The sequence below is a fragment of the Humulus lupulus genome, chromosome 2 (assembly GCF_963169125.1).
Source record: "Humulus lupulus chromosome 2, drHumLupu1.1, whole genome shotgun sequence".
Lineage (NCBI taxonomy): Eukaryota > Viridiplantae > Streptophyta > Magnoliopsida > Rosales > Cannabaceae > Humulus > Humulus lupulus.
The window spans coordinates 202,646,413-202,672,256 of NC_084794.1; the positions used below are offsets into that span (position 1 = coordinate 202,646,413).

The window sequence follows — 25,844 nt, forward strand, 5'->3', positions numbered from 1 at the left end:
TTAAAGATAAGTGAAACTAATGGTGAATGTATATTCTAAATTGAAGACCACTTACCAGAACGGAGGTCACCGATTGGCTTTGAGAAAGATGGGCGATCTTTTGCTCTTGCAGCTGAGCCCATCAACGAGAAGGTATACTCCCCATAATTTCACCCACCATTGTCGATAGTCCTGTAGCGAGGGGGCGACCTCCTCCCCAAGTCCTCGGAGGAACTCCTTGAACATAGCACTGGCTGACGCCTCTGAATCGTCTTGGCCATACTCAGCAGAGGGATCACTCGGGAGCCCAGAAAGGGGGCCGTGACTCAGTGAAGCTGCCAAAGAGGGTGTCGACTCCTCAGCAATAGGCCTCTTAGGTCGCAGAGAGCCTTTTGATATCCTCCAATTGTAGGGGAAGGGGATTGGCCACGTCCTTAAGAGGGTCCACCAGGAGAACCAAGCCAATGGTTGATGATGGGCTTCGCTAATTGAGACAGTTAATCCACCGCCTAGGCAGCTGCAGGGACATTTGTGGTGTTGACCCTCAATCTTTTATGTGCCCCTGAGGACTTGCCAGCGTGCTTCCTCTAGCAACCTCCAATTAGGGGTCACACGAGCTGGGTTGGCCGGTTTTGAGGTGTTTGAATAGGCCAACCCAATGACTACGATTTGGAAAAATTATGGGTCATTCCTTTTTATTATTATTCAACCCAACCCTACTTTCCAAATGGATATCAGGGTTGGGTTGGGTTTGTTTCATTGGATTGTTGCAGAAAATTTAAGCTATAATTTTGATATAAAAAAATGATTGAATTTAATTTTCTCATAATTTACTTAAAAACAAAAAAATATTCTAGATCAGTAATAATATATCATGAACAATGTCAATAAAAAACCTATAAAAAAAAGATATCGTAATTAATTTAGTACCCATGTCATGCATCAATGTATATGTATAGCTTGCAAGCAAAGCATAACATATAAGCATAGTTATAATAAATTACAGTGGTAAATATTAAAATTCTCCTCAATAAAATTAAAAGTCTACAAATTTAAAAGAAAGTTCATAATGATTTAAGAAAGATAAAACTAGCTCCATGTTCTACAAAAGATTTCTCTCCAAAAGATGTTATGCACACATATTTAACAAATGAATAAGTTATCTATAAGCTATAAAGAAATTTAAATTTTCAACCAAAAAATCAGCAACAAAAAAAAGACGAATTTTTTATCACTTAGTTAACTAACATAATTTTTTAAAACTTAATATAAAAACTAATAATAAAATGTAAGAATCCAAAAATATTAATCAGTCAAATATTAAACTTCACAAGTCTATAAAGACATATCTATATGAATCTATATTCATATAATACTTAGAGTTGCTAGACATATCAAATTGTATATATAGTATATGTTGTTGTGATTGGTTAAATATATGGTAAAATTGGTTAAGCACGAAGAGGTGAAAAAACCTTAATGATTTTACAAAAGTCAACATGTGAGTGTTGACTTTCAGTATAGGCATTTATAAATCATCGCTTTGGGTCCAAAGTGTTTGTTTGGAGTACATGAGAGTACCTAAAAAGTTTGGGAGCATTTGGGGATGTTTTTAGACAAATTTTTTAGTGTCAAAACAGAGTCGTTGGCGATGCGTTGCCTCCCAAAGGCGACGCCTCGCACAGGCAAAATTAGTAGACCAAGCGACATGTCGTCTGGTGCTAGGTGACGCATCCCGTGGTGCCAGGCGACGCATCGCCTAGGTCTTCCGTACAGTGACATGTTTTGGCTCCAAAATTAAAATTAAAATGCTCTAATCTCATTGGTTGAGTCTAATGAGGTTCCTATACTATTTAAATAGATCATTTGAGTTAATTAGTGACTTGATCACTCACCTCTCTCTCTTTAAAAAGAACTCTCTCTCTCTCTCTCTCTCAAGCTTTCAAAATTACTAATTTTCTCCAAGATCTTCATCAAGAAAGCTTGACTTGTATGAAGGATCAAGGCTTTTGAATCCCAATCTCATTCCATTGTAGTAGCTTCAAGCAATTCCAATGAGAAGGCTAGGAATAGAGATTTTTGTACAACAAATCTACATTTGTGTCAAGCCTTATCACCTTTGTGTTTCACAATAATCATAGCTTTGTGATTTTGTGTTTGAAGATTGTTCTTCGAGAAAGGTCTAATCTATACTTTGATGCTTTTGTGTTTATGTAATTTGTGATTATCTACACATAGAGTTAGATTACTTGTTGTTTTATGCTTTGAGTTGTTATACAAAACAAGGTTAATTAAGTCTAATCTCCAACAATAAAAAATCTCTCTCTTAATCTTTCTTTTGTATCAAAGTTTGTCTATCTCTAAGGTTCTATACTAACCAAATCAATGGAAGAAAGCTCTTCAGTCTCAGCCCTCAAATTCAGGTCTCAAGATCTAGTAAGAGTAGATATGTTTGATGGCTCAAATTTTGTAAGATGGCAAGACAAGATCAAGTTCCTCCTCACAACTTTGAAAGTGCACTACATCCTTGACAAACATTTGAAGACTTTGGAGCCCCCAAAGGATGATGATTCTCAAGATGTGATCAAAGAAAGGAATAAAATGGAAGAGGATGAACTCGTTTGTAGAGGTCACATACTCAATGCTTTTTTGGATCGTTTCTATAATCTCTACACAAACACTACAATGGCAAAGGAAATATGGGAAGCTCTTGAGAAGAAATACAAAAATGAAAAAGAAGGTACCAAAAAATTCATTATCACTCAATACATGGAATTGAAATTATTTGATGCTAAACCCTTACTCCCTTAAGTACATGAACGTCAAGTTATTGTAAATAAGTTATCTACTCTGATAACATTGTTGAAACCCTTCGTTGTGGGAGGGATTATAACTAAACTACCACCAGCTTGGAGAAGGTATAGAAAGAAGATCCTCCATAAGAATGAAGTTATATCTTTGGAAGAAATCTTGAAGCACTTAAGGATTGAAGAGGATTCTCGTTCTAGAGACAAGTGCATGGAAGAGTCCAATGTTGGGACATCAAAGACTAACGCCATAGAGAAACCCTCTCAATCCAAATGGAAGACTTACGAGAAGCCTCAATCAAAGAAAAATACTTATCTATCTCCAAGGAATAATGAAGGGCAATTCAAGGGTGTGGGAGGCCCTTGTTTTGTTTTTGGCAAGAGTGGCCACATGGATAGAGAATGCAAGTATCAAAAGCCCTATAACCATGGATCCAAGGTCAACACAACCAAAGAGGAGTTGGTTGCAACCTTGAGTGAGGTGAATGTCACCCAAAGAAAAGTGCAAGGATGGTGGTATTACACTTGTGCCACCATTCAAGTTACTTATGATAGAAAGATCTTCAAAACCTTTGAAGAGTAAAAGGATGAGCATGAGATCCAAATGGGGAATCAGCAAAGGTCAATAGTGTTGGGCAAGGGGAATGTTGATCTTTACTTCGCATATGGAAATAAGGTTTTATTGACCAATGTGTTGTATGTTCCGGATATGCGTAGGAATATTGTGAGTGGGCATTTGTTGAGTAAATCGGGCATCAAAGCGGAGTTTGAGTTTGGCAAGCTAATTCTATCCAAGGGCAACTACTTTGTGGGGAAAGGGTATGTGTATGATGGGATGATTATATTGTGTACCAAAGACAATGGTTTTGATAATGATGCATGCTCATCTTCCTCTTATGTGCTTGGTTTCGATTCTATTACTTTGTTGCATAATAGGCTTACTCATATAGGATATAGTACAATTAAAAGAGTAATCAAATGGGGTTTAATTGTATGCAATGATGTTGAGCATCATAAGTGTGAATTATGTGTTAAATCTAAGATGGTAAAGAAACATTTTCCAAGTGTTGAAATGGAATCTAATTTATTAGATTTGATACATAGTGATTTATGTGAATTGACTAGAATAATTACTAACCTCGGAAATCACGTACTGTGTATGGACTAAACCTAGTGTAAATCGCAATCTTATGGGAAATAAACAGAGTATACATAACTTTGAGGGAGTTAACCAAAGGAAAAGTATTACGTGATAAAAAATGTCAATAAGTTTAGCAGATTGTGTAGTGTCTCAGAATTTTACTTAGCTATAGCATTTTAATTTTCATGATATTAGTCCCAAGTCGAGATTTTTTTTGGAAACTCGTAGAGCTAGTTATGAATTTTATAAGTTTATCCTATAGTTTAGAAATATTAATTGGTCCTAAGAAAATTATTTATTATAACCTAAGATTTAAATAGAATAATTAAGAATGTGACATTTGTCACATAAGGATTTAAGGATTTTAGATGAATAAAAATAATCATGGGTAAATATAAAGGTAAGGATATTCATAGGAAGTCTAGAACCTTCCCTCAGATGCTTGGATCTCGTATTAATCAATCAAAAGGGTTTAAAAAGCTTTAAGTGTGCTTAAAACGTGCAAAAATGTGGTTTATGTAAGCGTAAGGCGATATATCGCAGCTATAGATGGCGATATATCGCTTATGTTGACATGGAAAAACACGTCAACTTTGTATGATTGAAACCACGGAACCTCGACAAAACAGGGTAGACAATATATCGCCTATAGTGGGCAATATATCGGTTGTGCGTGCCAATTATGAATCTTCGTGAAATCCGAAGCTAGAATCAGTCCTCAACTGCTTGGACTTGTTCTTAAATGATTTTGACTGAGTTCTAAGTATTTGTTGAGAGAAAATGCCATTTTTATTCATTTATTTATTAATTTTAATGGGAGTTAGTTTCACTTGAATCCTATAAATAGGTACCTTCACTAAGTCATTTGCATTTTTTTTCAAACACTACTCAGAGCATCCAAGCTGTCGTTTTCATTCTAGAGAGAAACACCAGGGTTTTGGGGATAAAGTTTTCAAATCTAAGTTTTTCTAAACACTTGCAAAGTACGATATAGTGTGATTTCGGTGTTTGTAGTATAGATCGAAGCTCTAACTATATAAGGTACTCTTAATCCTCAGATCTAGCTATTTTTATTCTACTTATTCTTCGACTTTTAATCAAAATCCTAACTCGTCATAATGACTTTTGGTTAGGTACTCAATTTCTTTGAAACTTAATATTTTCGGTAAGTCTTTATTTGGATAGTTTATATCTTCTCTTCATCTTCTTTTCTATAGGAAACTCATGGTTTTTAATGTTTTTTTAGGAGTTTCCAATCCCGCACTTGTCTCCAATATATCGATTTCGGTAACGAAAATAAGCTAGATTTTATGTGCTATGTGTTTGTATGTTTTTTTTTATGTCTTTAGTCACTCGAGAAATATGGTTGGGCTTGTGTATCGGGCGAGGAACTAAAGAAATGAACTGATGGGATCGATTGAGGATGACGTTGTTATTTTGAGTCTTATGAATTATGTCTTTAAAGTTTTCGTACTTAGTACTTTGAAATATTTAAATTTTAATTAAAGATTTTGTTTCCTTTATTTTTTTTAATGAACAATGGGATCTCGTTTATATGCATAAAGTTCTCCTTGATACACACACAAAAGCTCCAGGTCTAACCGTCAATGTAAGTATTTATGTTATGAATAGTATGCTTATGTTAAAACTAATGTTTTAGTTAATATATGACTTATCACGATATCAATGCCATTAAGGCATTGAAATGGATTAGAGAGCCAAAGGATACAATAAATGTGCTAGAACGAATCACTCGAGAGATATCTCACCTTCAAATCACTAGGCAAATTATGATGAGAGCCATGGATCAATATGTCCTAGTATTTAGACTTTTCAGAGATATGCCTTTTGTAGTTTCAAAATTGAAAGAATTATGGGAAGCTCTAGATAATGAGGACAACTTACTGATAGCCATTGGATATTATTTTCTTATACTTAGGTTTACCTATATAGTTGAAATTTAATTCACCAATGAACAAAAGAATAATATCCTAATGAATATTTCCTGTAGTAGATTCGAGGCTTATGATAATGATGATTATGAGGAATTAACTAATGATATTTTAGATGAAGGATCAGATGTAGAAGATCCTAATTTTTCAAAAAATTTACTTGAATTATTATTAGTATTATTTCTGTCATTATTTTGAATTATTATTGTACTAAGTGAATTTTTTCCAAATGAATAAAGTTATTATTATTTTTGAATGGTATGTACGAAATTTGAATTTTTTTTTTGGAAATCATAATTAATTTAGAATAATTCAATAAATAATGACTGAGTTTGGTGGGTTACAAATCAATGGACCAAGTTCTGTATTGAGAGTTTAGGGGGCCATAGTGGTGGGAACAATTGTACTGATCTCAGCCCTCCCTCAGTATGGTTAACTTCGAAACAACGACAAGTTTCGATATAGGGTGGTTTGAAATAGACTTAGAAAAAGTAATAAAGATGGCATAATAGTCTAAGTAAAGAAACACACCCAAATTTATAAAGATGACTTACATAATTTTTCATAAGAAATTATAAATGGTAGGTCCGAGTTATGTTTGCTTAGACTAAGATTTTGCCTTAGAAACTATTAGGGTAAGTTCTAACTTGTTTCTCTTTATTGTTAGAACTCTGCCAAAGATGTCGCTCCAAAGGTCTGCATGCACTAATGGCAATGCCACCACCAAAAAGACACTCAAGACCCCTCTAGTCCGAAGAAGGGGAGGACCTGCTGCCACTACTGCTGCTACTAGGAACGCACCACCTCTATTTGACAATGACATTGAAGTTATCTAGTTACGATGACAAGTTGAAGAACTACACCAGCAACACAACAACCTCAGCTGCAGCCTCAGCCAACGACTCAAGCACCCCAGCCAGAGCAGAACGAATTATACCAAAATGATGGCTATCCGAATGGAGGATACTCGTACGGGGGATGGACAATGGAAAAATTTTCACCCTATCTAGCCCAGTACATGGAACCAGTCTACGAGCATTTATGAAAGTAGCACACTCCAAATTTTGAAGGGACAACCGACCCCTTTGAGATTGAGGATTGGCTCAGGAATGTAGAATCGATTCTGATGAACATGAACCTCGGCAACGCGGATCCCATATCCTGGGTTTCATCTTTACTTAAAAAGGATGCTAGAATCTAGTGGGATCTAGTGCATCAGTGTCACAATATCACCACCATGACCTGGGCCAGATTTGTGGAGTTGTTTCATAAGAAGTACTACAATTTGGCAGTCATCGCTACAAGGGAGGAAGAATTTTTCAGCCTGAAATAGGGAAATTTGTCGATAGTCGAGTATGCCTGACAATTTGATCCGCTAGCAAAGTTCACACCAGAGTTAGCCTCGAATGACTACTTGTGGGTAACCAAGTTTTCTAGAGGGCTCATACCAGGGCTACCCCCTAATTGGGAAATTGACTTCACAATTGAACTAGTATCGGGAACAGAGCCAGACTCAAAGGCACCATACCGGATGGCACCTACTGAACTCAAGAAGTTGAAAACGCATTTACAAGAGCTCTTAGACTTGGGATTCATCAGACCAAGCCATTCGCCATGGGGGGCACCAATTCTATTTGTGAAGAAGAAGGATGGAAGCATGCAGATGTGTATCGATAACCATGAGTTGAACAAGGTGAAAACTAAGAACAAGTACCTGCTACCCCAGATTGATGACTTATTTGATCAACTCCGAGGAGTGACTGTATTTTCAAAGATTGATCTACAGTCCGGTAATCACCAGCTCAAGGTAAGGGAAGAAGATATACCAAAGACAGCTTTTAGGACTCGATACAGACATTACAAGTTCCTAGTTATGTCTTTTGGTCTTACCAACACTCCAGCCACATTTATGAACTCAATGAACCAGGTCTTCAAGGATTACCTAGAAAAATTTGTTGTGGTATTCATTGACGATATATTTGTGTACTCCAAGGACAAAGTCGAGCACGAGGAACACTTAAGACTGACCATGCTGCGACTAAAGGAGCGCCAACTTTACGCCAAGTTCAAGAAATGTGAATTTTGGCTATAACAAGTGGCGTTTCTCGAGCACATAGTATCCAAGGATGGAGTCGCAGTGGACCCAACTAAGGTAGAGGCTGCGAAGGATTGTCCAAGACCTAAGAATGCGTCAGAGGTTAGAATTTTTCACGGGCTGGCAGACTATTACTAGAGGTTTTTGGAAGGCTTTTCTAAGATAGCCACTCTACTTACCAACCTGACCCGGAAATAACAAAAGTACAATTGTACAAATAAATGTCAAGAAAGCTTCCAGTTGCTTAAAGAAAAATTGTGTTCAACACCAGTGCTTTGCGTACCGACACCCAATGACAAGTTTGTAGTATTCTGTGATGCATCCAAGCAAGGGTTGGGCTGCATGCTAATGAAAAATGACAAGGTAATAGCCTATGCCTCAAGACAGCTGAAGGAATATGAGAAACACTATCCAACAAATGATATGGAGTTAGCAGCAATGGCCTTCACACTGAAAAATCTAGCGCCACTATTTATATGGAGAACGATGTGAGATTTATACGGATCACAAAAGCTTAAAATATTTTTTCACACAAAAGGAGCTCAACATGAGGCATCGCAAGTCAAGACTACATACATTGCGTATCAGTACGTAGACATCTATGTTCAAGAAATTGTACGACTGCATGGAATCCCTAAGACCATAGTTTCCAATAGAGGTTCGGTGTTCACATCGAGATTTGGGGGAGCTTGCAACAATCCATGGGTACCAAGCTAAGTCTCATTTCGGCATTTCATCCTCATATCGATGGATAGTTTGAGCGTACCATACAAATTTTAGAAGATATGTTGCGCGCTTGTGCACATGACTTCGGAAGATCATGGAGTAAATATTTGCGACTTACAGAATTCTCCTACAATAACAGCTACCAAGAAATAATTGGTATGGCGCCCTATGAACTACTTTATAGAAGGAAATGTTGGTCGTCATTACATTAGGATGAGGTAGGAGAAAGACAACTGCTTGGACCCGAGGGTGTTAGAGAGGCTCAAGATGCAGTGGAGCTAATGAGAAAGTATATGCTCGCTGCTCAGAGTCAAAAAAAGAGTTACGCAGATGCCAAGCGACGGGATGTGGAATTCAAGGTCAGAGATAAAGTCTTCTTAAGGATATCTCCAATGAAAGGAGTGAAGTGGTTTAGGAAGAAAGGAAAACTCAGTTCCCAGTACATAGGTCCTTTCGAGTTATTGTGTAACGACCCACAAATCGCTAATACGGCTTAGGGCCTTGATTAGTGTGTCGGGAGGGCATAATTGGTTTAATGCGTGACTACGTGGCAAGCATGATTAATATGATTATATGGATATATTATATGCATGTTTATGAGTATTAGATATGCATGTGGGCTTTTATAGCTTATAAGGGCATATTTGTAATTTTGGCCCGTTGAGGGCATAAATGTGATTTTATGTGATTTATGATTAAGATCACATCATTATGTGGATATATTTGCAGCATATGGCTCGAGACGGTCCTAGTGAGCAGACTAGCGAAATATTCACAACGAGGCTTAATACCTGGCTCAGGGGGGAGCCTAGGGGTATTTTGGGAATCTAGGGAAATATTTTGGGAGTTATTAGATAAAGAATACGTACTGGGGGTTAATTGGACATGACGGGATTAATTGGTAAATATTAGGAACACTTGAGGAATCAGCGGGAACTGGGGGAAAATACTATTTTACCCTTAGAGTAACTAAATGTTAGGAAGATTTCAGGGGCATTTTGGTCCATTTTGATTAAGGGATATGATCTACTAAACTAAGATCTAACTAGAACTCACTAGAAAGTATTAAGTGAATCTCAGCTTCTCTCTCTCTCCCTCATATACATATTCCTCTCTCTCTCTCTCTCTCATATGCTTAAGGCATTCTTGGTGAATTGAGGCATTAAACTAGGGAATTCAGCTGGGAAAAAACTTGGGAATTGAAGCTCAAAGATTGAAAGATTGAAGTTGTGCAATTGGGCTACAACCTGAGGTAAGAATTTTTGTTAGTTTCTCTAGAATTCTGTTAGAAACCAAGTTAAGGTTTGAGTTTGCATGAGGCTTAGTTCTGTTAGCTGGTTTTGGTTGAATTTGAGTGCTTAATAGGAGTAAGAAATTTTTATAGACTGAATTTTTATAGATCTGAAGCTAGAATCAGTCCTCAACTGCTTGGACTTGTTCTTAAACAATTTTGACCAAAATTTGAGCATTTGTTGAGCGAAAAGTGCCATTTTTATTCATTTATTTATTCATTTGAATGGGAGATAGTTTCACTCAGTGAATCCTATAAATACCTTCACTCGGTAATTTGAATTTTTTTAAACACTTCTCAGAGCCTCCAAGCTACTATTTTCGTTCTAGAGAAAAACACTAGGGTTTTGGGGTTAAAGCTTTCAAATCTAAGCTTTTCTAAACACTTGGGAAGTAAGATATAGATTGAAGCTCTAGCTATCTACGGCACTCTTAATCCTCAAATCTAGTGTAGCATCCCAAATTTTATAATAAGTTAATTAGCGTGTCGGGAGGGCAATAATTGATTTATTAATGTTAATATGCAAATCAAATGACTATGTGATTAGAAATGCATGTGTTAGGTGAATTAAATATGCATGTGGGCCCAATTTGGTAATTAAGGGCATATTTGTAATTTTAGACCATTGAGGGCGTAAATGCAATATATATGTGTGTTGTGATTGATACCATGAGATTGTGGTGATAAATTTGTTATGGGCGATAAGAGATGGTCCTAGGGAGCGGAATAGCTAAATAGTCACAACGGGGTCGAATTCCTGGATCGAGAGGAGCCTAGGGGTATTTTTGGGATATATTATGTGCTTGGGATTTACCAAGTAATAGGTAGTGATTTAATGTTGGTTTAAGCATGCCGGGGATTAAATGGGGATTTATAGGAGTATTCGAGGAATTAGCGGAAATGGTGGGTTAGAAGGACGAGGCATGTATCTAGGGGCATGTTGGTCTTTTGGTGAGTAGGCTAACCTTAGGTAACCTAGAACTAACCAGAACCAAGTAATCACTCAGCTCTCTCTTTCTCCTTCACGTTTCCCTCTCTCCCTTGGTCTTTGGAAGGATTTTGAGAGTTTTGAAGAGAATTGTCCAGAAATTGAGGATTCAAGGCTAGAATTTGCTGAGGATTGAAGCTAGAAGTGCTAGGAAGTGGCTCAGGGTCAAATTCATTACAGAGGTAAGGATTAGATCAAGCTTTTTATGAATTTCTCTGTTTTTTGTTAGAGTTATGGGGTTTGAAACTTTGGAGATTGAATTTAGTTTATTTTAGTTTATGTGATGTTCTGAGTATAGTAGTGTTTTGGGGTTCAATTCGGGCATTAGAACCTGTTTGGATCGTTTTGCAGGAGGTTTAGAAATCTAAAAATGGGGGGAAATTCTGGGTTTCTGGGGTCGCACCGCGGCCCGCATGAACTCAGTGGCTATCAGGGGTTCACTAAATCCCCTTAGCTCTACGGCTCTAAGTAGGGTGCGCCGCAATGCGATTCTAGGAAATTCAAGTGTGGCTCTCTAACTTAGAGAGGGTCGCGGATCTAATTGGGGGCATTGCAGTGCCAATAGGTAATTTTGGCTGATTTAGGGTTCCAAGCTCGGGAACCCAAATGTTAAGGCTCGGGAAGGATTCTACTACCCGGTTTAGTAGAATTCGAGTTTCTACAGTCTAGTATAGTAATCTGAAGTTCTTATTTGGTTTAGGGCTTGATGGATTGATATTATTGATGTGTTGTGACTAGGTTTACATCAAAGCTCGGGTTAGGGGATCGTGATGGGGATCGCGGTACTCAATCAACTCGGGACACAGGTAAGAAAACTATTTGTGCCCACAGAGCAGGGCATGACCCTATTGTTTGTGTTTCAAGGCATGGCCCTATTGGTTGTGTTTAATACATGTGTGTATATATGTGAATGTTATGTTGCGTTATGCATGTTAATGAATGAACGGTGAAGGTCGGGTATGACAAGGGGCGGGATCAGTTTTAAGCATGCTGAGTGCAGACCGCTAGGGCGAGACCATCCACCCGCTCAATGAAGACAGTGAACCTGGGTCGGCGTAGGCCACTATGTGTTTAGCCTGTTGACTGTTTTGCGGTATACTATTGGATTGAGATTTTATATGTTATATGCGTTGAGTTTTCTTGCTGGGCTTCGGTTCACGCAGTTGGAGAGCGTTGAGCGACGGGTACATGTTCGGCCTACCTGGCTACCACGACTTGGGTTATTTTGGGAAAAGTATTGTAATGATTTGCTTTGTCGCTTAGGTCCACCATAATTATATTTTTGAGTTGTAATACATTTTCTAAACAATATTTTGGGATCCCAAATCTACATTTTTTATGATTCTAATGAATGACTAAATCTTTATATCCAATGTTGCCAAATAAATTTTTATTTCAACTTTAATCACACTTTTTAACCTAAAACCTCGATTAGCGAGCTAATGGCACATTTACAAATCACATGGTAATGGCTCTAAGGAAGTAGGTCGTTAGAATTTGGTATTAGAGCGTACCAAGGTTTATGGTTCCTAAAGATCGACCGAACATGTACGCTCGCTGCCAGTGTCAAGCTCGTCTCAGGGTTGGTCGGTATTTAATGAACTATATGCTTAACTACTTGTTTAAGTTTCCCTGTTTTCCTAAATGTATAGATAAAACATGATTAATGTGTTGATATATGCATGATGCTAAGGCATGGCCCTCTTGACTGTTATATGCTATGTGCGATATGTTGATTTGTTGACTGTGGCAGATTGATGAGATTGGGAGGTGGCTTTGGATGTTTTTATCATGCCTAATGTGCGACGTCATTGTTGGTAGGCATATTGCAGTTATGCCTCAGTGATCGATGAGACTCCACGAAAATAGGTCCAAAGATGACAACGAGGGTCAGGACCCTCCACCTGCCCCACTGAACTGGAAACAAATGTATGCCAAAATGGAAGCCAGACTTCAACGAACGAAAGATGAGCTCCGGGAGTTGAGGCAACAAGCCCTTCCTCGGGATACTGAGTTACACGTTCCACAGACTGTGGCACCAGTGCCAACCCAGCCTGCGATGGAAAATAGGTGGGAAACCTTGTACGAGAGTTTCAGGAAGCAACATCCTCCCACCTTTGAGGGTGGTCCAGACCCACAATGGGCAGAGTAGTGGATGAAAATGATTTCTTCCATCCTGGATTTCATGAGGGTTGAAGGGAATGAGAGAGTGGCCTGCGTTAGCGATATGTTGTGAGAAGACTCCGCATCTAGTGGGTTGTTGTGTTTCAGAGAAGGGATGTGATAGTTATGACTTGGGAAGAATTTAGAAACATATTCAATGAGATATATTACAATGTTGCAGTCCGAGCTGCAAAGGTGGACGAGTTCGTTAATCTGACTCAAAACCTGATGACAGTTATAGAGTATGATTTAAAGTTTGACCAGTTAGCGAAATTCGCGCTGGACATGGTGCCTACTGATATGGTATGCAAGGATCGGTTTGTGCAAGGATTGAACATCGTGATAGCATGTGACATCAAGATAACATTGGATTCAAGAACTACCACCTATGCACAGGTAGCGGAGAATGCCCTTACTACTGAGGGGACTGAGGACCAGATATGTAGAGAGGGCACCACTAAGCGCGATGCATGCAGGATGGTGCCTCCTTTTAATGGATCTAGCTGGGGTAGTGGCCCCAATGAGCAGAAGAGAAAGGCCCCAGATTCTTTTGTTCCTCATGGCTCAGATAGGAGGCCACAGGGTGCTTTCAGTGGTCGTCAGGGCGGGGGGGGGGGGGGGGGGACAACTGGAGGAGATTCCTAGTGTGTCCTCAGGGCCTGCTTTACTTATGCGAGCATTAGTCATCTGAGGAAGGACTGCCCACAAGCCAAAAAGAAGAACTGAAGCAGAGTGACAGCCTCACTCATGCCAGAGTATTTACCTTAACTCAGACTGAGGCTGAGTCTAGCCCCTCAGTCGTGACAGGTCAGATTTCTAGTGTCAGTTCTTCCTTTATTGCATTGATTGACTCAGAGGCTACCCATTCATTTGTATCTGCTAGAGTGATAGATCTGTTGTGTAGACTTAGTGATTTGTATGCTAGGGGATTCAGGACCTTGTTGCCAACTAGAGAACTGGTAGTCTCAAGGAGATGGGTTAGAGCATTGCCAATAGAGATAGACAGTAGGGAGTTATCTGATTGAGCTAGTGATGGATGACTTTAATATGATCCTAGGGATGGATTGGTTATCAAAGTACGGGACGACGATTGACTATAAGCGCAGGATGGTGACCTTTGAACAAGAAGGGGAGGTACCCTTTGTATTTGTGGGAATAGTGATTGGACCGTGAGTACCTATGATTTCGGCACTGAAGGTTAGAGACCTAATGCCAGAGGGTTGCATAGGATTCCTAGCAAACATTGTGGATACCTCTAGGGTTGTTTTGGTTGGACCGGATGAGACTAGATTAGTATGTGAGTTTCTGATGTGTTCCCAGCAGATTTGCCAGGGTTGCTACCACACCGAGAGATCAAGTTTGTCATAGAATTGGCGTCAGGGGCGGAGCCAGTATCTAGGACACCTTATAGAATGGCTCCGACAGAGTTGAAGGAACTGAAGATTCAGTTGCCGGAGTTACTTGATTTAGGGTTTATTAGACCTAGATTTTCTCCATGGAGTGCTCTAGTGTTATTTGTCAAGAAGAAGGATGGACCCTTAAGGATGTTCATCAACTACAGGGAGTTGAATAAATTGACCATTAATAGCAAGTACCCACTTCCTAGGATCGACAACTTGTTTGACCAACTACAGGGGAAGACATTATTCTCTAAGATGGACCTTCGTTCCGGCTACCACCAGTTAAAGATTTTAGAGGAGAACATACCAAAGACCGCATTCCGCATGAGGTAGGGACATTATGAAATCCTGGTCATATCCTTTCGATTAACCAATGCTCCAGCAACCTTTATGGACTTGGTGAATAGGGTCTTTAGGGATTATTTGGACAAGTTTGTGATCATATTCATTGATGATATACTGGTGTACTCTCAGTCAAAGCCAGAGCACAAGCAACATCTTCGCCTGGTACTACAGTGGTTAAGAGAGCATAGGTTATATGCTAAGTTCAGCAAGTGTAAGTTTTGGTTACCCCAAGTAACATTTCTAGGGCATATTGTCAGCAAGGAGGGGATTTTTGTGGACCCAAACAAGATTGAGGCAGTGAGTATTTGGCCCAGGCCAGCAGTGTACCAGAGGTTAGGAGTTTCTTGGGATTAGTAGGGTACCATCAGCCGTTCATTGAGGGATTCTTCATAATAGCTACACCATTGAATGAACTGACATGTAAGAAGATCAAGTATGTATAGACAGACGGATGTGAGAACAACTTCAAGGAGTTTAAGCGGCGACTGATCATCGCTCCAGTATTGAGTCTGTTGTCAAACAATGAGAAATTTGTAGTCTATTGCGATGCTTCCAAGCAGGGTTTGGGGTGTGTATTGATGAAATTCGAGAAGGTGATAGCTTACGCATCGAGACAGATGAAGGAGTATGAGCAGAGGTATCCCACTCATGATCTGGAATTGGCAGCAGTGGTATTTGTACTAAAGGTTTGGAGGCATTATTTGTATGGTGAGAAGTGTGAAATATACAATGACCATAAGAGTCTAAAGTATCTTTACTCAGAATGATCTAAATATGCACCAGAGGCATTGGCTGAAATTGGTAAAGGATTATGACTGCGGCATTCTATACCATCCTGGGAAGGCAAATGTGGTTGCTAACGCGCTGAGTCGGAAGGGCCCAAGACAGTTATTCAATTCAAGGCAAATATCAGGTAGGTTAGCTGAGGAGATGACCAGAGCAGGAATTGAATTGGTAGTAGGTCAGGTAGCCAATATCACTCTTTAGTCTACGCTACTTGAGAGGATCAAGGAAGCATATGGGGGAGGATCTCCAGTTGAGGGAATACACAGAGGACATCTTAGCCGGAGCAGCTAAGGACTTTTTTATTTCAAAGGTGGGTTTACTGAGGTATAAAGGTCGAATTTGTGTTCTGATGGATTTCAGTATCCAGCAAGAGATTTTAGATGAGTATCATACCACTCCTTATTCCTTACATCCGGGTACGACAAAGATGTACCAAGATTTGACAACCTGGTATTTGTGGCCGGGAATGAAGAGGGATGTGGTGGATTATGTGGCCAAGTGTTTAACTTGTCAGCATGTAAAGGCTGAACATCAAAGGCAAGCAGCATTGCTGCAGCCTTGGGATTTTGGAGTGGAAGTGGGAGGATATCACCATGGACTTCGTGGTTGGATTATCGAAGACTGTGGGACAGTATGATTTGGTGTGGGTGATTGTGGATAGGTACACCAAATCAGCCCTGTTTTTGCCTGTTAGGACCACTTATATAGTGGACTAGTATGTTGAATTGTATGTGAAGGAAATTATGTGACTACATGGGGCTCCGAGGTCGATAGTATCCGATATGGACCCTACCTTCACCTCCATGTTTTGGGAGAGCCTATAGAAGGCTATGGGCACACAATTACGGTTTAGTACTGCTTATCATCCTCAGATGGATGGATAGTCTAGATGATTCAGATACTGGATAATATGTTATGAGTCTGGATACTGGACTTTGGGGGATCTTGGAGTAAGTATCTCCCTATGATTGAGTTTGCATACAATAAAAGTTATCAAGCAACTATCAGAGTGGCTCTGTATGATATGTTATATGGGAACAAGTGCATATCACCCATCCATTGGGATGAGACAGGTGAGAGGAAGTATTTAGGTCCTGAGGTTGTTCAGAGGAACAATGAGGCGATTAAGAAGATTAGAGCTCGAATGCTCGCCTCCAAGAGTCGGCAGAAGAGTTATTCAAACTTGAGACGCTGGAGCATAGAGTTTCCAGTCGACAATCACGTGTTTCTCGGAGTTTCTCCCTTGAGAGGGGTGAAATGATTTGGGGTGAGGGGTAAGTTGAGCCCTAGATTTTTGGCCCCTTTGAGATTCTAGAACGGCTTGGAGATGTAGCCTACAGATTAGCGATGCCTCCATCTCTATCAAGGGTTCACAATGTGTTTCATGTATCCATGCTCCGGAAGTATGTATCAGATTCTACACACGTGCTGAGTTACAAGAACTTGAAGCTAGATCAAGATTTATCTTATGAGGAGAAGTCAGTTCAGATTCTAGATCAAAAAGATAAAGTCTTGTGGAACAAGACCATTGCCACAGTGAAAGTGATGTGGAGGAACAACAAAGTGGAAGAGGCAACTTGGGAGTTTGAGTCTGATATGCGGGATCGATATCCCGAGTTATTCAGGTAAATTTCAAGGACAAAATTTCAGCAAGGAGGGCATAGTTGTAGCGTCCCAATTTTGCTAATAAGGCTTAGGACCTTGATTATCATGCCAAGAGGGCAATAATTGATTTAATTATGTTATTATGTGATTAGAAATGCATGTTTGGGTGAATTAAATATGCATGTGGGCCCAATTTGGAAATTAGGGGCATATTTATAATTTTAGCCCGTTGAGGGCATAAATGCAATATATATGTGTGTTGTGATTGATACCACGAGATTGAGATGATATATTTGTTATGTGCGATCTGAGACGGTCTTAGGGAGCAGAATAGCTAAATAGTCACAACGGGGTTGAATTCCTAGATCGGGAGGAGCCTAGGGGTATTTTGGGGATATAGTATGTGTTCGGGATTTACCAGGTAACGGGTAATGATTTAATGTTGGTTTAAGAGTCTTGGGGATTAAATGGGGATTCATAGGAGTATTCGAGGAATTAGCGGGAATGGTGCGATTGATAGAGTTGCCCTTGGTGGGTTAGAAGGACTAGGCATGTATCTAGGGTCATGTTGGTCTTTTGGTGAGTAGGCTAACCTTAGGTAACCTAGAACTACCCAGAACCAAGTAATCACCCAGCTCTCTCTTTCTCCTTCATGTTTCCCTCTCTCTCTCTCTCTTGGCCTTTTGAAGGATTTTGAGAGTTTTGAAAAGAATTGTCCAGAAATTAAGGATTCAAGGCTAGAATTTGTTGAGGAATGAAGCTAGAAGTGCTGGGAAGTGGCTCAGGGTCGAATCCATTACAAAGGTAAGGATTAGAACAAGCTTTTTATGAATTTCTCTATTTTTTGTTAGGGCTTTGGGGTTTGAAACTTAGGTGATTGAACTTGGGTTATAATGAGGTTTTGTTTAGTTTATTTGAGTTTATGTGTTGTTCTGAGTATAGTGTAAGTGTTTTTGGTCTCAATTCGGGCATTAGAATCTGTTTGGATCGTTTTGCAGGAGGTTTAAAAATTTGAAAATGGAGGAAATTATAAGTTTACGGGGACGCATCGCGACGCTGTTCTTGAGCGCCGCGGCCCGCATGAACTCAGGGGCTTTGGGGGGGTTCACTGAATCCCCTTAGCACCGCGGCATTTGGGTAGGGCACGCCACGGCGCATGTCCAGGAAATTCAAGCGTGGCTCTCTGACTTAGAGAGGGTCGCGACTCTTATTGGGGGCATAGCGGTGCAATGCTCGAGAACCCAAATGTTAAGGCTCGGGAAGGATTCTGCTACCCGGTTTAGTAGAATTCGAGGTCCCGGAGTCTAGTATAGTAATCTAAAATTATTATTTGGTTTAGGGATTGATAGATTTATATTATGGGTGCATTGTGAATAGGTTTATGCCAAAGCTCAGGTTAGGGGTTCGTGCTCGGGATTGCGATACTCAATCATCTCGGGACACAGGTAAGAAAAGTATTTGTGCCTGTAGAGCAGGGCATGTCCCTATTGTTTGTGTTTCAGAACATGGCCCTATTGGTTGTGTTTAACATATGTGTGTATATCTGTGAATGATATGACGTGTTATGCATGTTAATGAATGAACAACGAAGGCCGAGAACGGCGAAGGTCAGGTAGGACAAGGGGTCGGGATCAGCGTTAAGCACGTTGAGTGCAGGCCGCTAGGGCGAGACCATCCAAGGGTGTTGTATCCACCCGCTCGGTGAAGACTACGAACCCAAGGCCTGCTAAAGTGCCTGGGTCGGCGTAGGCCACTATGTGTTTAGTCTGTTGACTGTTTTGTGGTATACTGTTGGATTGATATGTGATATGTTATATGAGTTGAGTTTTCTTGTTGGGCTTTAGCTCAGGGTGCTCTATGGTGTAGGTAAGGGCAAAGGAAAGGTCGACCAACCATGAGTCAGAGAGCATGGAGCGACGGGTACATGTTCAGCCTACCTAGCTGCCACGACCAGGGTTATTTTGGGGAAAGTATTGTAATGGTTTGCTTTGTCGCTTAGGTCAAACGTAATTATATTTTTGAGTTGTAATACATTTTCTAAACAGTATTTTGGGATCCCAAATGTATAACTTTTATGATTTTAATGAATGTCCAAATCTTTATATCCAATGTTGCCAAATGAGTTTTTATTTCAATTTTAATCACACTTTGTAACTGAAAACCTCGATTAGCGAGCTCATGGCACATTTTAAAATTACATGGTAACGACTCTAAGAAAGTAGTGCATTACATCTAGTCTATTTCTATTCTTCTTATTCTTATACTTTTAATCCAAATCCTAACTCGTCATAATGAATTTTTGTTAGGTACTCGATTTCTTTGAAACTTAAGATTTTCGGTAAGTCTTTATGTTGATGGTTTAGATCTTCTCTTCATCTTCTTTTGTCTAGGAAACTTATGGTTTTTAATGTTTGATTTTATGAGTTTCCAATCTCGCACTTGTTTCCAATATCTCAATTTTGGTAAGGAAAATAAGTTATATTTTCTGTGTTATGTGTTTGTATGTGTTATTTTATGTCTTTATTCACTCGGGAAATACGGTTGCTTAGACAGAAAATCCTGAGATTTTTATTGTTATCGTAGACTATAGTTGTGTCTAAACCTACCTCTAAAATAATAGTTAAAATAAGAGGACTATAGCGGTTTTTATCACATACTACGATAATGAGTTAATAACCATTAATATTGAAGTCTATATTATGTTTTATGTTTTAGTAGTTTTTCCTTACTGGGCATTAGGCCCGCTCCTTTTTATTTAGATTGTGCTATAAAATGAACATGGAATGTGGGACAGATCCGAGGCAGATTTGGCTTGTGTTTCAGGTGAGGAACTAAAGAAATGAACTGATGGGATCGATCGAGGGTGATGTTACTTTTTAGTCTTTTGAATTATGTCTTTAAAGTTTCTGCACTTAGTACTTTGAAATATTTAAATTTTTATTAAATATTTTGCTTCCTTTATTATTTTATGTACGAACAATGGGATCCCGTATTTTTGGACTTTCTAAGTATTAATAATAAAGTTTGATTATTTTACATATATATATATATATATCCAAACGATAGAAGTTAGGTCTTAGTAGTTCTAAAGGTACGAGGTCTTTATATTAGTTGGGTCTTTACAAGTAGTCCTCACTCAAATAAATCGACACCTTTCGACATTGAGTATCCTCACCGAACTGTTGGGGTGGTTGATTGGCTCTAGGGAAAACAATGAGTGAGCTAGCAGGTTTGATGAGGAGATGGATCTACAACTCAAGAAAATGAAAATGGAAAAAAAGGTTCTAGTGAAAGAAAAGAGAGAACAATTGTGGGATTAGGGTCAGAGGGACTCTATTACCATCTGACAACCCATCTAGGGAAGTACCATCTTGAGACGCTCGTTGAGTTGACAAACTACTTCTCAAGTCAAACAAGTAGGGGAATTCCCAGAGTCCCGACTAGTCAAGACACGACATGTGCCCCATGCATTTAATACAATTGTAGATGTTTAACCACTCTGATTGCAGCACGTGTCTTAGCATTTAATCCAATCATAGAGGTCCCACCACTAGGGATTCAACACATGCACTGCCTTGACCCCAACACAAGTCCCAAAGCAGCCTTAATGTTTGATAGTTGTCCAGCCGAACTGTAATGCCCCGGAATCCCTAATGCGGTTTAATGGCGGGATTAGTAGGCCAGGAGGGCCATAATTGTTTAATTATGTCATTAACTGATAATATGTATGTATATGTGAATTATATTATAATATGATGTTAAATGAATGCATGTGGGTCCACATTGTAATTACAGGGGTGTTTTGGTAATTTAGCCTGTTGATGGCATAATTGTATATTTGTATGCATGTCGGTGACATATTGATGAGACTGCATTATAATGTGGGTTTGTTCGATCTATTCGGCATGAGACGGTCATGGAATATTAATTAGCGGTCTAGCCATAACAGGTTTAAGTTCGGGGCTCGGGATGAGTCTCGGGGTGATTTTAATGATTAGAGCATTACCGGGAATTAAAGGGTGACGGGATATAAATTATTGGTGTTTGAGATTATCGAGAATAGCGAGAATTGTAGAGCGTTAATTATGATTAACGAGAAAGGTGGGGAATACCAATTTTTCCCTTGGGAGCCTTTAGAAACCTTTAATTGACCTAGGGGTATAATGGTCTTTTCAACCCTAGGATTGATATAAACCATTTTAGGCTGTAATAGCAGTAGAAAAAACAGAGCATCTTCAAGAACCTTCCCGTACCTTTTCTCCTTCAGTTTCCTTTGTGATTTTTGAACCATTCTTGAGGATTCAAGCTTGGAAGTTTGGGAGAGTGTTCCACCATTAAAGAGCATCACAAGCTGAGCTTGGGGTAAGTTTCTAGCCATTGAATTCTCTGGTTTGCCCTGTTTTGGTTCTAGTTTTCTGTTGTGATTTCTAGGTTAAATACTTGGTTTTGTTGGGACATTTGGCTAGGGTTCTTATGATTGTGATGCTTGGGGTATGTTAGGATCGTTTTTGGGTTCATTTGGCACCAAAAATGGGATTTGGAAGCATTGGAAACAGGTTGGAATCGAAGGAGTCGAAGAAGAAAGTTTCAGGGGAGTGCTGGTCTGGGTGTAGCGCTACAGCGCCCATCCTAGGGCGCTATAGCGCTACACATGATTCTTTTGGGAATTTTGGGGGTTCTGAGAATAGCGCTAGGGAGCAACGCTGTAGTGCTACTCTGTTCCTTCAGAATCCTGTTTTGAGTGTTTTTGGCTCGGGGTTTCAATCCTTAAGGCCCGGGATCGAATCTACTCACCGTATGGGCATGTTTCGAGGTCCCGAGAGTGGGGTTTAGGTTAAGACCCTTTCATTGTTGATTTTCATTAATGGAGGTTATAATTGGTTGTGATTAGGTAACCGTTAAGGAACCAAAAAGTTGATCGTTCTCCGGAGTCGTTCTTATAATACTTCTCGCTCGAACCTGAGGTAAGAAAACTGCACCTTGTGTATATGACATGCATGATTGTTGTTGAGGCATGTTGGTTGATAAATGTGGACATTGATTGCATATTAAATGCTAGTGAATATTGTTTACTTGTATATGGCACTGACTAGTCAAGGACACTGACCTAAGAGTCAGAAACGGCATAAGCGTCCTGAACGCAGGGCCGAATGAAGATTAGATCTAATCGATATCAGCTTTGAATGACTCTATGGCATTAATGCTGGACCGATCCTAAGGTCGATGAAACTTATAAGCACTTGACTAGCCTAAGCTAGTTACTCAGAGCCAAGGCCTAAGGCCTAGGTGACTGTTTGTCACATGGCTAGGGAACGATGTTTCAGGGTTATGACTCTATGGTCATTAGGAAGGTTATGTTGGTGACTAGTCACCATGCACCTATCCTGTTTAAGCTAGTGAAAGGTTCACTTATCTATTAAGCCCCGGTGACCCTATCGTCACATGACTAAAGGGAGTTGTTCCCATCTTGGTGACTTTTGCGACTGTCACTTGTCTGTTTTGGACTGAAAGTCCTGAATGATTATTATGATCATTGTTGATATTATATCATGCTATATTGTGTTTTCTTGCTGGGCCTTGGCTCATGGGTGCTATGTGGTGCAGGTAAAGGGAAAGAAAAGCTCACCCACCCTTGAGTGGAGAGCTTAGGTGGTGATGTGTACATATGCGGCTGCTTGACCACCACGGCCAAGGAGTACTCAGAGGAACTAAGGGTTTACCCTATTTTTGCCGCTTAGGTCGATGGGTTTGTAAATTTGAAATAGTAATGACCATTTTATGTTGTGAATAACTTGTAAAAGATTTTATGGGCCCATGAACAGTTTTATATATTTAGTAAAATATATCCTTTCCTTTTTATTGGTTTTTCACCTTAGCCTGTTAATAACACTTAGATGCACGTTTTAACCAAAGGACTCGGGTAGCAAGTCAAATTTCCGGTTCACCGTTCACCGTAACTATTCTGGGGTAACCAGGGCGTTACACGAACACAAGTTTGCCAACTAGGGGCTCGAGTAATTTTTTGCCACGTGTCTATTGGTGAGAAGTCTCAACCGCACAAAATATGCCAGAGACTTGGGGGGCAAATGTTTCAGACCATTTTCGCCCTACCATCCAACAATTCCTGACAGGTGACCACATACATGGCATATTTCCTAAGGATTCCTCGGGAAAGTATTACCCTGCGAAGGAACCATTCATATACATGGCATATTTCCTAAGGATTCCTTGGGAAAGTATTACCCTGCGAAGGAACCATTCATATCCGAGCAACTAGACACCTGAAGAAGGACCTCAAAACCCTCTGTGAGTCATTGTGGAATAACTTCTCGGGAAGTCCCCAAGATCAGACCCATGAAGAAAGCCTTCACGTCAACTTCTCAGAGAGCTCGAGAAACCTCACTAATGGTCTATCAAGATTTTCGAAGATCTAGGGACCACAAAGGATAGGATTCACACGGACTTCATTGGAGAAGTGGTCCCGGGTACCTTTCTGTTAGGATTTCGAGGACCACCCTCTTTTCATGTTAGAAGGCCACCCAATCGGGCCTGTAGCTGAGTGACACATGTAGAATATTATTTCTGTAATGGATAATTCCCCAAAAATTAAGGAAATAAATGTAAACATTTTATTCATTATGGCTAACAGCCCATTTCTACCCTCATGAGGGATCATTTGTAAGGATTTGAAACCCTAGATTTGGACTCCCATTTTTACCTTGGAATAAGAAAATCATCTACCCAAGCTGTAAAACCCTAAAAATCTTGTGATTTCGGTGACCTTTCCCTAATACAAGTGACTCGTGGGCTAGACCTCGTTAACGGTTGAACCACACAAAATTGTTTGTGCTCTCTGATTATTCTTTTCTACAAGCTTTCTTTTTTTCATAGTTGACAGAAAATCAGAATAATGATAATAATTAGCAAATCAGCAGGCATATAATCCTTAGCAATAATAATAAGGATATCCATAGATGAAATCCCTATTTGTAAATAATTTTGCATAAATCATAAACAATTACCCCAAGCCCATTCATAATAATTATAAAAAAAATTGATCTCTATTATTGCAAAAAAATTATATTAATATAACCATTATTCTTGGTTAACTATATAATTATGATTAAAATCCATAATTGCCAAAATAAAATTCTTAATAAAATGTTAATTTGGGTCTTTAATCATTAATTCATACTAGTGTCCATATCTCATATCATAATTTGAAGCTATTATAATAATATAGCCTAAGGCTCATGCTCATAAAACTTTATTCAACAAGCTTTGGAAATTATTTGTTTATTGTTTCATAATTCATAATAATGAAAATAATAATTTCCTTTTAATAATTTCTAATATTATTTAGAAATTCATACTATAAAAATTATGTTGATAATTCAAACAGGAACAATTTCCTCTTTCACTAAGTTAAAAATCATAAGTTCCTATTTCTTTCAAAATCCATAATAACCATAATAATAGCTTCCATTTGATAACAACATTGATATTATTATGAAAACCGCACTATTAACTCATAATAACATATCGCTCATAAAAATTTCTAATAAAAATATTTTTCTAGCCTCGAGAGATATTAAAAATACTAACTAAAAATTTCATATTCGTAACTTAAATTGACAATCTTTAGAAACCACTATTCTAATTAATTCTAATATAACAAATAATTTTATATAACTAACTCAATACGAGTTCGTTAATTTTCTAGAAATTTAGGCAGCATAATGACTGCAAATCAGACATCCCCAAATTTTAAAAACCTGCATAAATAACACAGTTACATTCCCAAAGTAGACAAATAAATCACAGAACGATCTAACTCATCAATACAATCCATAACAAACAATTAAACACAAAAATGCACAATAATTATCCTAAATCCCATTTAATTTCTAAAACTCAAATATATAAATTTAAGGATTAGAATTTATACCCAACACCCGGAGACTGATACGAGTTTGATGGTGAGCTTTGGCGGTCAAAGTGAAATCCGAGGCACCAAAATGGTGGCTAGCCGAGACCCACAGAGGGGTATCGGCAACGGCGGGGGCAGCTCATAGTAGTGGCCACCCAAACATGCAGAACCAAGGAGAAAAAGGTTGCACTTGAATCCTCAAACTCAACAAGCGGGGTGGTGTCGTCCATCTCCACCATATGCGACGGGATCGACTCCGAGAGTAAACAACTCTGGAGTGATTCAAAGATACTTTCTGGTGATGGTTAGCTCTGATCCACTACTGGGTTTGGGAGCTCAAACCATGAAGAATATCGTGGAGGTGGTGGAGTGGCTTGGGAAGATAGGAGACCGCCAAAAAATCCCTCGAAACTTCTTGGTGGCAGACGCCTTCGGCAACTACGTTGTGGCCCTTAGGCGGTGCGTGGGGTGGCTTGCTCATGGGGGCTGGGGTTTCGGCTGCCTGTGAAGCTGCCTATGCGGTGCGTGTCATCGTCGATAAATGGAACGGCGGCCATCAAGCATGGTAAAGATGAGACGCAAGAGAGAGAGAGAGAGAGAAAGAAGGATGCTAATCCAAAAATTTGGGTTTTCTTA

The 25,844-nt window shown here is 39.3% G+C and overlaps 1 long non-coding RNA gene across 1 annotated transcript in view; it reads right to left on the bottom strand.

Moving 5' to 3' along the window:
* LOC133818891 (uncharacterized) overlaps nt 1-25,844 on the bottom strand; it is a 31,180-nt gene extending 5,336 nt beyond the window's left edge. The window contains exon 1 of the long non-coding RNA XR_009886154.1: nt 56-25,844. This is a non-coding gene — a long non-coding RNA (uncharacterized LOC133818891). The remainder of the gene's footprint in view (nt 1-55) is intronic.